The sequence below is a fragment of the Mus pahari genome, chromosome 15 (genome assembly GCF_900095145.1).
Source record: "Mus pahari chromosome 15, PAHARI_EIJ_v1.1, whole genome shotgun sequence".
Lineage (NCBI taxonomy): Eukaryota > Metazoa > Chordata > Mammalia > Rodentia > Muridae > Mus > Mus pahari.
In genome coordinates, this window is record NC_034604.1 from 34557061 (window position 1) to 34573082 (window position 16022).

The 16022-nt window shown below is 40.9% G+C and overlaps 1 protein-coding gene across 5 annotated transcripts in view; it reads right to left on the reverse strand.

Annotated features, from left to right (window-relative positions):
• Nr3c1 (nuclear receptor subfamily 3 group C member 1) overlaps positions 1-16022 on the reverse strand; it is a 111070-nt gene that overhangs the window by 82129 nt on the left and 12919 nt on the right. The window contains exon 1 of one of the 5 annotated variants that reach the window (XM_029547213.1): positions 1166-1199. The exons of 1 other annotated variant lie outside the window; for it this stretch is intronic. The gene's annotated coding sequence lies outside the window, so the exon portion shown is untranslated. Of the gene's footprint in view, positions 1-311; positions 332-662; positions 749-951; positions 972-1165; positions 1200-16022 lie in introns of those variants that run through there. 3 more of the 5 variants (XM_029547214.1, XM_029547209.1, XM_029547215.1) reach the window with 3 other exon arrangements.

Genomic DNA, 16022 nt, shown 5'->3' on the forward strand with positions numbered 1-16022 from the left:
GGCGGCGCCACGGCGCGCACACACTCGCACACACGCGCTCCCACTCCACCCCCGGCCGCTCCCCGCCCGAGGGGCCGCGCGGCGGCCGCGGGGAACGGTGCAACCTGTTGGCGACTGTCGGCAACTGCAAGGGCGCCCGCGGCCCTCGCCCTCTTTTCGCCCAGCGCGCGGGTCCCCCGCCAGCCCGGCCCCGACGGCGCCTGCAAGCCCGCGCGGCTCCGGGCATCGCCACCGCCGGGGCGCGCGCGGCTTCTTCGCCTTTTTCCCCACCCGAGGGACGAGGAAAAAAAAGTGCGGCAGCGGCTGCCGACCTGGCCTGGGAGGGAAAGCGAGTTTCTTTAGTTTCTCTTCTCCCCGGCTCCTTCCCGCCCCCGCCCAGCTCCGCGGCTTGGAACCGCTCGGGAGCCCGCCCCGTGGGTCCGCCGCCAGAGCCCCCCGAGGGGTGACAGCCAGCCGGCAGTGCCGCGGGGGTGGTCCGCGCCCGCCAACTGCCGAGTTGCGCGAAGTGTGTCACACTAGCAGAGGGGCTACGGGATGGCACGGAAACGGTGCCGCAGAGTCCCGGCCGCTCTCGGGGCAGGACGGCAGACACGCCCTCTGGGTGGAGGGGAGAGGATGGGGAGGGGAGGGGAGGGCAGAGCAGAGGGTCAGCGCATACATACTGTGAGCCCGGGGGGACTCGCGTGCCGCCAGGTCCCCCACCCCCGCATCGTCTGGGCGGCCCCGTCTGCAGCCGCCGCCGCCGTCGCCGCCGCCGCCGCGCGCGCGCTCGCTCGCCACCGGGAGAAGTTGCAAAGCAGAACCCACCCTCCCCCGCGCCCCGATCGTCCCCCACCCTCTTCCCCGAGTCTGAGAGGAGGCGGCAGCGGCGGCGGCGGCGGCGGCAGCAGGAGGCGCCGCCTGCCAAGTTCAACCCCCCACCGCTCTCTCCCCGCCTGCCAGCGCGCTCACATTCGGAGGAAGTTGCACGGCGAATGCAAAACCCTCTTAGCGAGCTGGGTTTCTTTGCACTTAAAAAAAAAAAAGAAAGAATGAAAGAAAGAAAAAGAAGAAAAAAAAAATTGTGATTAAGGAAGCCTTGCGGGGCAGGAGGGGGTGTGTGCAGGCCTAGAAGCAAGTTGCAGACGGAATAGTAAGTTGCTGGCGAAGTCCGCCCTCCTCTTACCCCAAACTCCTGACCTCTCCTTCCACCCCCTTCGGGGCCAGCATCCAAGCTCCCCGCGGAGGCCCCTCCCCCGAATCTTGACATTTGCTGCTCCAGGCTCAGTGCCACGCTCAGCCTTCTTTCTGAGGTCCAGGGACCCCTCTGCCCCTCCAAATAAAACAAAACCCGCATCTTTACAACGTCAGCGTTTAGCTCCCTCCAGCTGTTCCCAGGGCTAACCCCGGGTCTCCAAGAGAAACACGTGGCCGGTCCCCCTAGGACAGGAGAGGGGCGTGGGGGGTGACAGCGCAGCCACCGCGCGCACAGGACCTGCCCCTAGGCTGCCCGCTGCGTTGGGCAGGCTGGGGTGACTCTGGGACCGTGCCCCCACTTCCTCGCGCCGCACGCTACGGTTTAGGGGACTCCGGGGGAAGGTGCTGCGGTGTTGCTTTGGGGTGCGAGGAACTAACTTTTGCTCCCCCCCCCCACACACACACACAGGTGCCAGCGCTTGGCACTGCTGATCCGAGCGGAGGCTGCCGTGGCTCCACCCCGTCCCCTCCCCGGGCGCGCGGCTGCGGCCGCTCGCGCCTCACTCGGACTCCGAGGGCGGTCTCCTCTGCCTGACCTCTCGGAGGTCCCTGATTGGGGAAGCGCGTGCCGGAAGTCCCTCGCCGCCATCTTGGTAAAGAGCAGTGACGCCGCACGGGCACCATTTTGGCATAGGCGCTCTTTGGCGTCAACACCCAGGCGCCCTTTTCTTGGGTGGAAAATGTGAAGGCTGCCCAGTGGGTCGTCCGCTTTGCACGGGGAGACCGTGGCTGTAAGACGGCCCCTGGGGCAGAGGTGCTGCACAGTCGCTACCTCCATGGGAGCCAGGGCCGCCATCTTGGCAAAGGAGCCGAAGCTTGACACCTCAAGAGGTCCACACTGGGAAAACCCATCCCAGTGTGGGCCTCCTCCTCCAGGAGAGGGGTCAGGAAGAGCCCTTGAACCACTTAGTGTTGAAAACAAAAAAAGAAAGAAAGAAAGGAAAGGAAACAAACAATAAACCTTTTAAGTAGAGAAGAAAGTCAACCAGTTTCGTAATGGACATTGAGAACTTAGACCTATGACTTGGCTTTCCTTGCTGGCTAACTCCCCAAGGACTGGGATGAGATATATTGTGATCTTGGTCCCTAGACTTCAGATTCTTCTGTATTTGTGTGTGTTGGGGGATACTCAATTCTAAATAAAACTCAAACTTATTCTTGATGATCGCCTTTTAAAAAGAACTGAGAATTGTGCACATAAATAATTTTTATGTATACTTTAATACCACAGACCTAAATAGCTGAATTACTCATCAAAAGAATCAACTTCATTTTTTCTTGCATGTTTGAATTGTAAATGGTAGGTGCTCTTTTATTTTTGAATAATTTATGACTCTACAAGAATTCCCACTTAGTATTTTTCCTTTTCCTTTTTTTGCATGCCTAATAATTCTTAATGTAGAAGAATACTTCATTTTAAGTTTTAAATTTCAGTTCCAAATGTTTTAAATTGAACAGAAATAGGAATTTTTCCTGTTCTTTCTCTTTAGTGGCCTAACTATGCCTTAGTCTATTAGTTAAGAAAAACATCTCATGCTTTAATCCATCATATTGCTTTAAAAGTATGTTTAAACTCTCAACAACTAATATCTACACAGCATGAAAAATAATTACAAAAATAATTTGCTTAACATCCATTGATTCTTCTGTCCAGTTTGCTGAAAGTGTTGAATAAAATAGATATTTTGTTATACTTATTGGGAAGTACTGGGGATTCTACATGCTAGGAAAGAGCTCACTAGACCAATGAACTATGTTGCTAGTTGTCTTAGTTAAGATTACTATTGTGGTGATGAAACACCATAACCAAGAGCAACATGGGAGGATAGGGTTTATTTCATTCGCAGTTCCATATAAACAGTTCATTATCAAAAGTAGTAAGGACACGAATTCAAACAGCAGGAATTTGGAGGCAGGAGCTAATACTGAAGCCATGAAGCTGTGAAGGAATATTGCTTATTGGCTTGCTCTGCCTTCTTTCTTATAGATCCCAGGATCACCAGCTCAGGGATAGCACCATCCACAATGGGCTTGGACCTCCCCCGTCAATCACTAATTAAGAAAATGTCTGATTGGCTTGCCTGTAGCCCAATTTTATGGAGGCATTTTTCTTAACTGAGGTTTCCTCCACTTAACTTGTATCAAGTTGACATGAAACTGTCCAACATGTGAGACCTACTTGATTTGTCAGTATGAGGAACTGAAGGTAACAGAGCTTGAGTCAATGTCACATAGCTCCTCAGTGTTAAGGATGGAATCCAGGAATGTTAAAAGAGATTTTCCTCATGGATCCCATAATTTACATGAAGGGGCATTACTGGTTCTTGAAAGAGTTAAGCACTCATGGAATTTAAGCAATGAATTTCAAAGAAATTAAATAGTTCTTTTTAAAAAAAAAAAAAAACAGAAGAGAAATGCCCATTGTACACAGGTAAAATTTAAAATTTTGATAACACAATTCTTATTATAGTTAATAACTATTAAGCATCTGTCCACCAGACACTATTCAATATTTTTATACATTATTCTTAACTCATTAATGAGGTACTTACTCATCAATAACTCTAGGAAGTTAGTGTTATTACAAGGTGAGAGACAGTATAAATCCCTACCTCAGAGAATGTATTTTATCATCTCATAAGAGATAGGAATAAAACTGATTCATTCAGACTTTATCCAACAAAAACCTGATCTATCCTTTTCATTATGTCAAGTCCCTGGAACAGAGGCCCATATATATTAGCCTTAAGGTAATATTTTACAGAGTTATGATAATAATGCTGAGTCAATCGACGGGGCATAACATTACTTGGGGTTGAATTGGCTAAGTGACTTAATACAAAGTTTATGAATGCTACTCAAGATTTTTTATGCTTATTCATGTGGATTTTAATTTCCAAACTTTACCCGTACACAGCTAGAACACATTATAATTTTACAATATCCTGCACAATTTGGTAACATGTTACAGTGGTAGTCCATTTGTTGTGTGCACATTTGTTGCATTCTTTCTCCCTACTGGAATATAAGCCTGAAAGACAGAGACTTCCTGTTCAACACTTCTTATGCAGTGTATAATTGATGCTCGGTGGGTGTTAATTGAGTAAATTGATGAATATGTATTGACTATTATGCCCTAAGACAAACAAAATATTAATAAGCCTGAGCTGCAACAAAATCACCATTTACATCTTTGTAGCATTTGGACTGCAAAGATTGCTCAGAAAGTAAAATGCTTTCTGCTCAGACAGAACCCACATAAAAATTCTGTTATGGCATCAGGTGCTTGTCATTTTTCCGCCTCCCACCTTACCCCCTTGCACAGAGACAGGAAAACTCGCTTGCTGGTCTCTACCTAAGCTCAAGATACAATGAGAGACACTGTTAAGGTAATAAGATAGTGATAGAGCAGAACACCCAAAGTCTTCCTCTGGCCTCCTTGTGATCCCACAGACATGCAACACACACACATACACACACACACACACACACACACACACACACACACACACTCAGAGACAGAGAGAGAGACAGAGACAGAGAGAGTCAGAGACAGAGAGAGACAGTGACAGAGAGAGAAGAGAGGAGAAGAAGAAGAGAAGGAGGAGGAGGAAGAAGCAGAAGCAGTACAGGAAGACAGGAGTGGGGAATAAGGAAAGCATTTGTATATCGCTTAATGTATTGATATTTTCATTTCTGCTCATCTGTTTTATTATCTCCATTCTCATTGAAATAATTCAAACAAAAGGGTCAGATGATCCCCTCAAAACCATCAATCAAATCATGTGAAGATCCTGACCCAACATATACAGGGGCTCTCTATTGCAGTGAAACAAGTCCAATTTTGCTGTTAAGTCCATCATCTTCTGTCTGTCCTTTATAGAAGGCAAAGCCTTCTAGAAGTGGTGATTAGTCTTTTGTTAAACTTAATAAGGTTATTTATTTAATACTGAAAGCAAGAGAACCATCAAAATGGATAACTTGAAAACTTTTTGTTTTCTAAAACCTAAAATCCATCAGTGAATGTTTAGTTGCCTCACCTTAGAATAAAGGTCTAACATTTTTATGAGTACTGTTTCATTTTTCCTGTGTGGTATATTCTCACAGTGTATTGGGACTAATGCCAGTCTCTATATAGGGTAACCTTGAACAAGCTCCCTAACTTACTGTACCTTAGTTATGACCACTTGTAAAGTGAGAATAAAATAATAGCAACTTAAATTACAAAGATTAATCAAGTTTGCTAAATATGAAGTATATTAATTCATGAGGCATATTATGTACTCAATTATCATTAAGAACTATTAGTCATTTAATTTCAAATTTCCCTAATAATTATCAGTCATTTTAATTTCAAATTTCTCTGGTTCTTCAAAAAAGTAGAGAAAGATACCAAATGCACTTACAAAATAAACTAGATTTCTACTTGTTTGGGATTCTTTCTCATCTTTTGAAGTATCTTCCATGCACACTACTTGACTGAAATCACTTGAAGCATCTTTTCATTAGATTGTATAGAAGAATGACTTCTTTTCATACTCATGTCTCATTCTTAATAATAAAACACACATGAGGGAAAAGCACAAGAGCCTGGAAAGCTCAGCTGGTAGCCAGAGAAATGTCTGCAGTAACCTTGGCTCTGTGATCACCACCGCTGGACACCAGTGGTAAGTCTTGCATGAAGACTACATAACTTGGACTTATTGGGATGAATTGATATGACTTTTGTTGGAAAAGATCTCATTCAAGGAAAGACTATACAGCAATTCCAGCCCCACCTGTGCTCCTGGTTACCATGTGAGTTCCCTTACAAAGAGACACTTCTTTGAAATTTATTTTCCTCCAGCTATGATCCATTTTCATGGCTCAGCTTGCATTTTTTTGTATCCATTCCATTAACTCTATGATGTTAAATATAAATACATTTTCTTGTTAATGAATAGTTTTGAAAATATAAGCTATATGGTAATCTGATACAACTTTTCTTGTTCGCTGTCAGGAACTTCCTGAAGCCATCATAGCTACTAAATGTGTCTTGAACATTGTGACTTTGAGAAACACATTCTTTAGGCTTTACAGGTAAGTGGTTCAAGGGAAACCCAGACAAACTAGAATGTCCCATTTCTGTGTGCTTTAGTATTTCCATTTACAAGAGACATGTTTGTTATAAAAAATTCACACAAATATTTCAAACTGTTAGAATCAGTTCAGCTTTGGTACATGTTTCTTTTTCTAGTTAGAATTAACATGGAAATTTGAAAATGCTACATCTTCCCTTTCCTGTATTTTTTTTTTTTTATTGTTTTGCCTTTTTTGCTTTCATCCTAAACAACTTAAAAAATACCAGCTTCTCGTCCTGTCTATTAACCACTTGTGGTTGTCCTGGTTAAATCTATGTCCTCTCTATTAGCAGAACTTGGTTGAAGCAATAAGGGATTAAAGGGGGGATAAAACAACAGCTGACATATTAGATACATGTCGCCATAAGCAGAGATCTAATGTTTTCAGTGTTTGGTGACATTGGAGCAAGCAATATTGACAGAATAATTGCAGCGATTATTACGTACACTGTTTGTCATTTGTGGCATTTGTGGCTGGCCATTATGTCATTAGCTTTCTTCCTTTTCTGATTTAATCTCTTCTCTCCCATGTTCCTCTGGTTGACAGTGTCTCAGTCTGCCCTGTTTGCTGGTGGCATTGCTCAGCTCAATTTTGAGAGGCGCTGCTTCCGTTTTAGATCTTACACCTCCTTTACTTAGTTAATGTATGTATTTGTTTTATTTGAAGCTAAATTGGAGGTCATATTTATACTCATTTCGTTTCTTTTAAAAGCCAAGGTGAGGTTTACTAAAGTGTCTTAAACTATATTTAAGCACAAGTGTTAAAAAGAGACACATATAAGGGAGTACTTTAACACATGGGCAGGCAGATGCAGGCTTCTAAAGGGGCAGCTGAATCTGTAAGTTCTTCACATCACATTCTATAGCAGTGCAAAGGGTATTTTGCTACACTTCATAAAATACCATCAATATTAGATTTTTTTTTCTATCCTCTTGCTTAATTTTCAACCTAAGATCTGCATTTGAAACCCAACACAGTTGAATGGACTTCGGTCAGTCCTTTAATCTTTCAGTTTGTAGCAGGAGGTAATATCTACCCATGCATCTCACAGGAAGTAGGGTTGAAAAGAAGACTTCTAACTTTGAGAATTTTTGAGAAAACAGGAGAGGCATACATAAGATTTGCATCATCAGTAAGTTGCAACAAAAGTACCAATTATCTTTACCCCTCTTTATTTGTGTCATGTGATATCCAGTGCACAGGGCAATAGAGTTTTAGGCAAGGGGGTGTCAACTTGTATCAGTGCTAGCTATATAAGCTTGCAAAAGCTGCCTGTTAATTTTTCAAAGATTTTGTTAGTTACTAATCATTCTCATTATTAAAAATAATTTATAAACTCACAGCTAAACATTTCAACAGCAATATTAAATGCTCAGGAGAGGTTTACTTTCTGATTATTTCACTATTATTTGATATGTTTGTTATATAATGAGAATCTTCTGGTATGTTATAGCATTGGAACTCCTAGCCTCTGCATTCAAAAGTTATTCAACTCATCTTAGTAGTTTGAAATCAACCATGTTTAAGTTTTTTTTAACCATAAAGATTGCAAAAACTATAAACCAGCTCTTTGTTTTTAATTGATATCCAGGTGTCAGTGTTAATGGGTATTTTGATAATGAAGATGAAATTTCAAAATATATAATTTTATGAATAATTATTTTTCTAGTACTTAAAAACCATTCTCTGGTTCATATTCATGGAGGGTTTTAGTCTTAAAACTTGGTTGCTTCACTGTTGGCACATTCACTAGCAAAAAAATATCAGCCAAAAATCAGGTTAGAAATTTAACAGTACCTGTGTGCTTTGCTGAGCTGAATATTAACTAAGTGTTTATTTGTAGACTGACTTTACCAAAGATGTTGTACTGAACCATAGGATGGCCATCAAAACAAGCAGGGGAAAGATTATTGAAATCATTCTTTGAAAATCAGTTGGCCATACAGAAGTTACTCTTAAAGAATATTCTATACCTTTTGTATTATAAATTGTGGGATGCAAATTTATATCAATGAGTTTATAAAAACAGATTCCCCCCCCCCTCACCTAAATGGCAATGGAAGTGAAAACAGACTGGAATGGCTAAGATAGGAAAACCTTGGCAAGATGGACAGAGGCAAACCAGTCTCTCTATAAAAGAAACATCTGGTTGGGAATGGAGTTGGGGAGGGACTCAGAGGAATTGGGCAAGAGGAAACAGTAATCAGAATATATCATATACAAATTTATTTTTAATAAAAGAAAAAAAACAGAGGAACAGTTTAGGCTAGGGGATGGGACAGGTGCTGTCTGACAAAGTCCAAGAAGAGCCGGTGGCAGATGGCATAGAAAAGAAGTCCAAGGGAGGTGAGCAATAGGAAAAACATTGCAAGTTCTGGGGTTTCAGAAGCACATAGAGAAGGGTTTGTTTCTTAGTTGTCAAATTGTCTTAACATATGGGTAGGGAAGGGAAGCTCAATGTGTTGTCAAAACTGGGGCTCACATACTTAGGTATTTCTTTCTTATCTAGAAATTCGTTGATTTCTGCACATATTGAGGAGCTATTAATTCACCCCACGTCTTGACCCTGTCTCAGAGCCGTGGTCTAGCATTGGCTTGCTTTAACTGTAAAGTCTCAGTCCCTCTGGAGTACTCAGTCCCTCTGGAGTACTCAGTCCCTCTGGAGTACTCAGTCCCTCTGGAGTACTCAGTCCCTCTGGAGTACTCAGTCCCTCTGGAGTACTCAGGTAGTGCTACATCTTTAAGCTGCTTAACTATGACACAGGGCAAATAAGCTAACCCTGCCACAAGTCACCTGGGGATTGTACCTCACGGTTATCAGCAAACTTGGCAGGCTGTCATTATGCTCCCTGGTTGATTCATTATAACTAAACTATATTCCATATTATAAGCTGTTTGTTTTCATTTTAGCATATATGAGGATATTTGTTAACTTTATAGTATTTTAAGATGTATAAATGTTTCACAAAAGGACTCCTCACTCACCCACCTTAAGACTACAAGGCCCTGAGAAAGAGCTTCAGTAAGGGCTGACAGTTTGAGGATTCCCTTTGGATATGTTAATTTGTTTACTTCAGTTTTCTGATAATTAGATGCTTTATACGTGGCTTCAATGAATCACAGACTATTAGTGGAAGAAGGCCAGAGCATGGGAGTAATGTAGTGGTAGAACACTTTCCTAACACATCACGGACCAAAGCTTCATCTTCAACAATGCATAATTAAATTTCTTTCCAACTAATCTTATAGAAGGAAGGGGATTTCTCAGCTAATTTTCTCTTCCATTCATGCTTGTATTCATTCCATCAGCAAAGTAACAAATATTAAATGTTAAGGCTGCGGGCACATAAAAATGATTAGGGTTCAATTATTATGTCTACAAAACCCAAATATGTAAATACTCATCAATTTAAAAGATTGTAATATAATCCCTGTTTTAGAGGAAATGGAGGTGGAGAGATTGGCAAGTTGTTATCCTACATTGTGGACTTGGAGGAACATGGCATTGGTTACATGGGCACTATGATATGCAAGATGTCACCTGAGTGTCAGAGGTAGGAGAGTTGGTGTGAACACAGAAATGGAGGCCAAGTAGGGTTGCCTGAAGATGTAACTGATTTGAGTGATGGAGATTGCTATTAGTAATCGATGAGGATATATACATATACATATACATATACATATACATATACATATACATATACATATACATATATAATACCCAACTGCTAAAGCAAGAGTTGTATGTATTCAAGCATGGCTAGATATGAGCCAAGAACTTACATCATGTCAAAAGGGCTTGAATTCTATCTCTTAGTTTTATTTCCCTGTTGTGGTTTTATCCTTGGGAAAGGATTCTCTACCTATATGACTATATTCTTCAACAGAGACGAGTTTTCTTCTCCGGCAGTGATCTCCTTTGTCCTTTTCCTGAAAAGAGGCTTTATTGTTTTGTTGAGCCCCATGAACCAATAACCATGACCAAGGAATAAACAGTATGTATATTCTCCATGGCAATCCTGTCAGGTACCAATGCCCGAGGGGCTAGTGGGAGGGAGGAAGAAGGAAGACATGGAGGAAAGAAAGAGATACAGACAGACAGACAGACAGACAGAGAGACAGACAGACAGGGAATCAAACAGAGGCGTCTGATGACTGGGACTATTAAAATCGGAATAAAAAGGATGTGGGGCATGCAGAAAGCACCAGAGGTGCATCTTTGCAGTGACAGTTATTTATCAAAATGTAACAGTGACATAAACACCACACTTGACAGTTTACCTAAAATGTTTGTCACAATGGAAATAACCCCCTAAAAATTAAGTGAAGTTGTGCTTACAAGTGCTATTAGTTTCATCCTGACCTTAGTAGAAATCAGATGTTCATTTGTACTTTGAAATTTCAGATAGTACACAAATGAACTATTACTTTTAGAGAATAGTGCTTCCATTTAACTGGGCTTTTTTCAAGTCATCTAGTGATGCTTTAAACTAGCTTGATAGTCTTCTACAGAAAGAATTTGTCTTGATTGAAGATGGTTTCAACAAACATGAGGGGTGCAGACGGCTACTGTGAGACTCGGGCGGCCCATTCTGCTCTTTCTGTCTTGATAAGTTGAATGTCATGCAAATGTCTCCAGCCTTGGCAGTAGACAGGCAGGAAGCCAGAACCAGTAATAGAAGCAGGAGGCAGTCTGTGAATACTTGCTGATTAATTTTAGCTCCATAGGCTTGATGGGTTTTCCATCCCTATAATTATCATCAGCAAATAGTTATTGAATGATGTCCAGCATATTTTTATTCTTCCTTCTTTGGCCCTAATTTTCCTTTTCTATTTTACCTCTCAGTGTGAGTTCATCACACGTATTTCTGTTCATCAGACCAAAAGCCTCCTGTGATTAGTGGGTAGAGACTCAGTTATATTCTTCCTACAAGGTTATTTATATAACATGTATCTGTAAATCTGTCTGTCTGTCTGTCTATCACTTATCTACCTATATAAATTATATTTATTAAGAAATGGCTCAAATACTCTCTGGAAATGGTAGGAGAATATCTTATATGTGTAAGGAGATAGGTGACTGAATAGCTCTTCTGTTCTGGCTGCTGTATTAGTAGATCCATATCTGCTTTATAAATTGATATTTTTTTATTACAAGTGATGTGCAACATCTTTTCTCTTGTAACCTTTTGCTAGACTTGATCGGTGGAGGAAATGGAGAGTGGGGTTGATGGTATGAGTTATGAAAGTAACGACTGTCAAAGATGTTCTAGAATGAAGATGACAGGCACCTAAACAAAGTAGTGACCTTCATGCTTGTGGCATTAGAAGGACGAACTGTCACTTTAGATGCCATTTCGGTCTTAAAATTTTTTTAATGTAGTATATACTAGTAAATGATACAAATTTATTCTAAGAGCCCAGACATGCAGAAGAGGATGATACATGAAATCCCTCCTCTCTCTAGTCCCATTTATAGACATAATTAAGGTGTAGTTAGTACTTCCTTGGGCCTTTTGTCTGGTCACAGGTTCATACATATTTACCCCCATTGTTTAGTAGTAATTCAAAATATTATTGTGTTAATATGTACATAAAATGTGTAAGTGTAGGCACATGTGCCATGATAGAGGTGTGTGTATGTGTGTGTGTGTGTGTGAAATGGTTCTTTCCCATATTTATATGGGTAGGTAAGGGATTTTGAACTCAGTTCACCAGGTTTGCCTAGCAAGAATGTTTTCCAGGTTAACCTGTTTATCTTTGAAAGAAAAGTGAGGTTTTATTGCATGCATTTTTTTAAAAACTTTATTAAATGTCTTGGGGTTTTATGTCAATATTTCTGGGTAATTGTGGCATAGTGCATTACAATGCATCATTACTGCATATTTAAATTATTTCCAAGATTTCAGTATTGCAAGCCATACTTATATAAATATCCTTGTATTTATACTTTCACATTGTTATGCAAGTACTTTTGTAGTAAATAACTAGTACGTGGCTCATGCACTGACTAAGTACCCAGTGTGCCACACTTACAGGAAAGCTGTTCATCCAGGCTTTTTGTTGTTGTTTGTTTGTTTGTTTGTTACTCAAATCTTCCTTTGGATAGTCTTGAAAAACTCCAGTTAATAGACCTATAAATGGTTATAAGAGACCAGCTCTACCTGAATCTCCCTGTATCTGCTTCAGCCATGCCTTTGCTAATCCATCCTTACATTAAAAATAAGTTCTAGAAAATTAGTTTATTGAGTTTGGAAAAGAAACCCACAAGGGATTATTGAAGAACAGCATAATGGTTCTCCTGAGCAAACTTGAACTTGCCAGGGTGCCATTGCCACATGACGGGATGGCATTGCTTTCCTGCCATGAATCAACTTTCCACATATGGTATCTGATCCAAAATCTGCATTGTAAAGCACCAGAACTTCAGACCATCATAAGTCCCCGTGTTTGAGGTACTGTAACCATCTCTCGCCATGTGAGGAGGACAGACTTGGCTTCTCAGGACATTAGTGCAGAGATAGATAGGTACAGGGTAGGAGGCAAATGAGCCTTTATTCTCGGCCTTCTGGGACTGCTTAGAAATTTATCTTTTAAAAATGTAAAACAAAAATAAAAACAAAAGAGAATGCAGTCTTGGAACAGCTGGAGTCTACCACTGAGAGACGCCATTGAAATAAAATAGAAAAAGAGATATAGGAAAGGGAAATCTGGAAGACAGACAGAATCTTCATCATCCAGTTTGAATATCTGTATACCGGGGCTAGATATCTCTGGATGAGAGTGTCACATACTTCACTTAGGAACAATTATATGCTTCCCCTTTTTTCTCTCCCATTTACCTTCCTCATTTTTCTTCTCTTTTTCTTCCTTTAAGCAAGTTTTGTTTTGCTGCAGCCAATCGGAGTTACGCCTGACTATTTACTTCTAACCAAGCGCTGTTTGCAGAACCAATGGTGTAGAACACAAGCATTCCACTTGCCCTGGAGCAGAGAGGCGGGCCAAGGTTACTGAGCATCTAAGATGACCTCAGGTTGTATAGAGTTTCCTCTTAATGATTAATTGGATGAGATGGGTAAACTCCTTTATTTAGAATGTATACAAATGGGAAGCTTTCATTCTGAAGTTAATTTTCTGATTCTGGCTACATTTGCCTCAAAGTTTTACTTTTAACAAGAAATCATATGGCAAACACTCCTCCATTAGGGGCATGTTTCAAATGAAAAAGGAGAAACAGAACCGTGGTAATCCATGCCAATGGATTCTTTAGCTTCAGTGTAAAACCCTTAAGTTATTATTCTTTTGCATGTATCATTCCAGGATTTATGGTTTATTGCTTTATTTACAGAAGACTTGATAATACATTAACTTACTGTTTATCTGTAGATTTGATCTACTGGAATTACATAATAAAATAGTAGCATTTGTTTACTTCAAACCAAAGCCTGAAATCTTCACTGATATGAAAATCAATTCCACAGTTTAATTCTATCTGCAATCTCTATGCAAACACCATTCATATTTTATTTACATAAACTTTACATTTCCTTATATCTGTAACAGAAGCATATGGCATGGGTGATAAGGTAGTTATAATCATTCAACATTTATTCGCTTATGAACAGCTCCAACTGGATCTGAAGACTCCAGACTATGTATTCTAGTAGACATGTATCCTTGACAAATCATTTAATTTCTTTGAGTCTTTTGTTTCCTTATCTGAGAAATATAGCAAGAATATTTGTCTTAAGAGATACTTGCAACAGAATAAATAAGATATTCCCTACAACGCCTTAAGCAGTTGCTGGCACTGAGCAATGCAGAGCAAAGCCACTGTTATTCCTACAAAATGTGCATTTGGCAGCATCATATATCTTAGATAGTCCACATGTGTATGACATCCTTCACACTAAGGCTGCCCTCTTCATATCATGGGCTGTGCACAGTGAAGCTATTGGATACCTGCTGAGGATTCTGTAAAAGAAAGCCAGACACTGACTGGGAATTTTAATATTCCCTATATGATTTCCAGCCCTATCACAACCATAGGGTCCTATAACTCTACAAGCAATACACGTTACATCTCTGTGCAGTTTGGTCATTATGAAACCTACCAAGACTATAGATTTCACCATCTACCTGAGCATGATCAAATAAAGACAGATTTTTTTTAAATACACATTGGTCAAAATGCTACAGCTAAAAGAAGTAAAAGCACAGAGGATGAAATGATTTGTCTGGAGTCTCACTGACTTGCTAAAGGTCTAAAATGAACAACAACAACAACAACAACAAAAACCTTTCTAATTCCTCATCAAATGGCTTACACATAATAGTGATATATCTTCAGATATCACTGTTTACCTAGTATGAATTTATTGTCAGTGACATTTTCATCCACAAATTCACTTCTTTACTTTTATCAGTGCCCTCAAAAGCTTTAATGGTCCAAGTTTGTACAGTGGAGCTGACATTGCACTAGATGCGAAGGCAGGACTCTGTGGTTCTTCTGCCTCTCCCCTCAACTGTATGATCCTAAGTCATGTTTCTTCCTTGTGATGGTTGACTTTTCTCTTCTGCTTAGGTCTGTGGTCTTTCCCCCCTCATTGCCCTTAACCCATCTAGAGGTATGGTTGCCCTTCTGCATCCATAGGAGATGGGCCCCAGGACTTTCTGTGGATCCCCAAATGTATAAATGTTCAAGTTCTTTCAATAACTACTACTATAAAACTCAATGGGAAAACTATGATTGTTATAAGACACTGGTTAGGGAATAGCAACAAAACAATATGTATGTTTGGCACTGTTTTTTTTTCTTTGTGTGTATATATGTTTGTGTATGTGCATACGTGTATACAAGTTTGTACAGGTATGGGTATATGTGTACATGTGTGTATGTTTGAGTGTATATGTACATGTGCACATGTGTGTGGAATCTAGATGTCAACAGTGAGTGTCTTCCTTATTTTTCAAGAAAGGGTCTCCCACTAAACATGGAATTGGGCGATTCAGGTAGGCTGGTTTTCTCTCTCATGCTGGCATTATAGGCTTCATGCCCAGCTCTTTGACATGAGTTCTAAGGGATTAAAATGGTGCTCTCTAAGCACAAGGAAGCAAGCACTTTACAACTGAACAGTCACCTGTGCTCCTAGACACCATTATTTTCCTTGGAGCATGTTTAGTTGAGTCCACAGATTCAGAACTCATTGATACAAAGAACCAACTGTAATGATGCCCCCTTTTCTACCACTGGCTGCAAAGCTTTTGTTAGCATCCCATGGCTTCCTAGTGTTTGCCTCCATGAAGGCACTGAAGATGAAGATAAGTAAAGTACATTCCTCTTCTTGAGGCCATCTCAGAATAGAATGATCAGAGAAACAAGGAACCAAGGAGCCAATCAAGACGGCTATGATAGAAAACTCTTGGGTGGGAGGGGGAAGACAGAAGATATTGAGGAGATGACCATTCCCCACTGAATGGAGAGGGGTAACCACAGTCTGAAGTTAAAGGTAGGACAGCTAATGCGGAGAGGCAGAATATTTCCCACGGCACTGACTTGGATGAGAGCACAACTAGAAGGAAGCATATTTCTCTGGGTATGACCTTCACCTAGTTACCTCAGCTTCCTCATCAGTTATAACAGGCAGAAGGTGCGGATTCTCTTA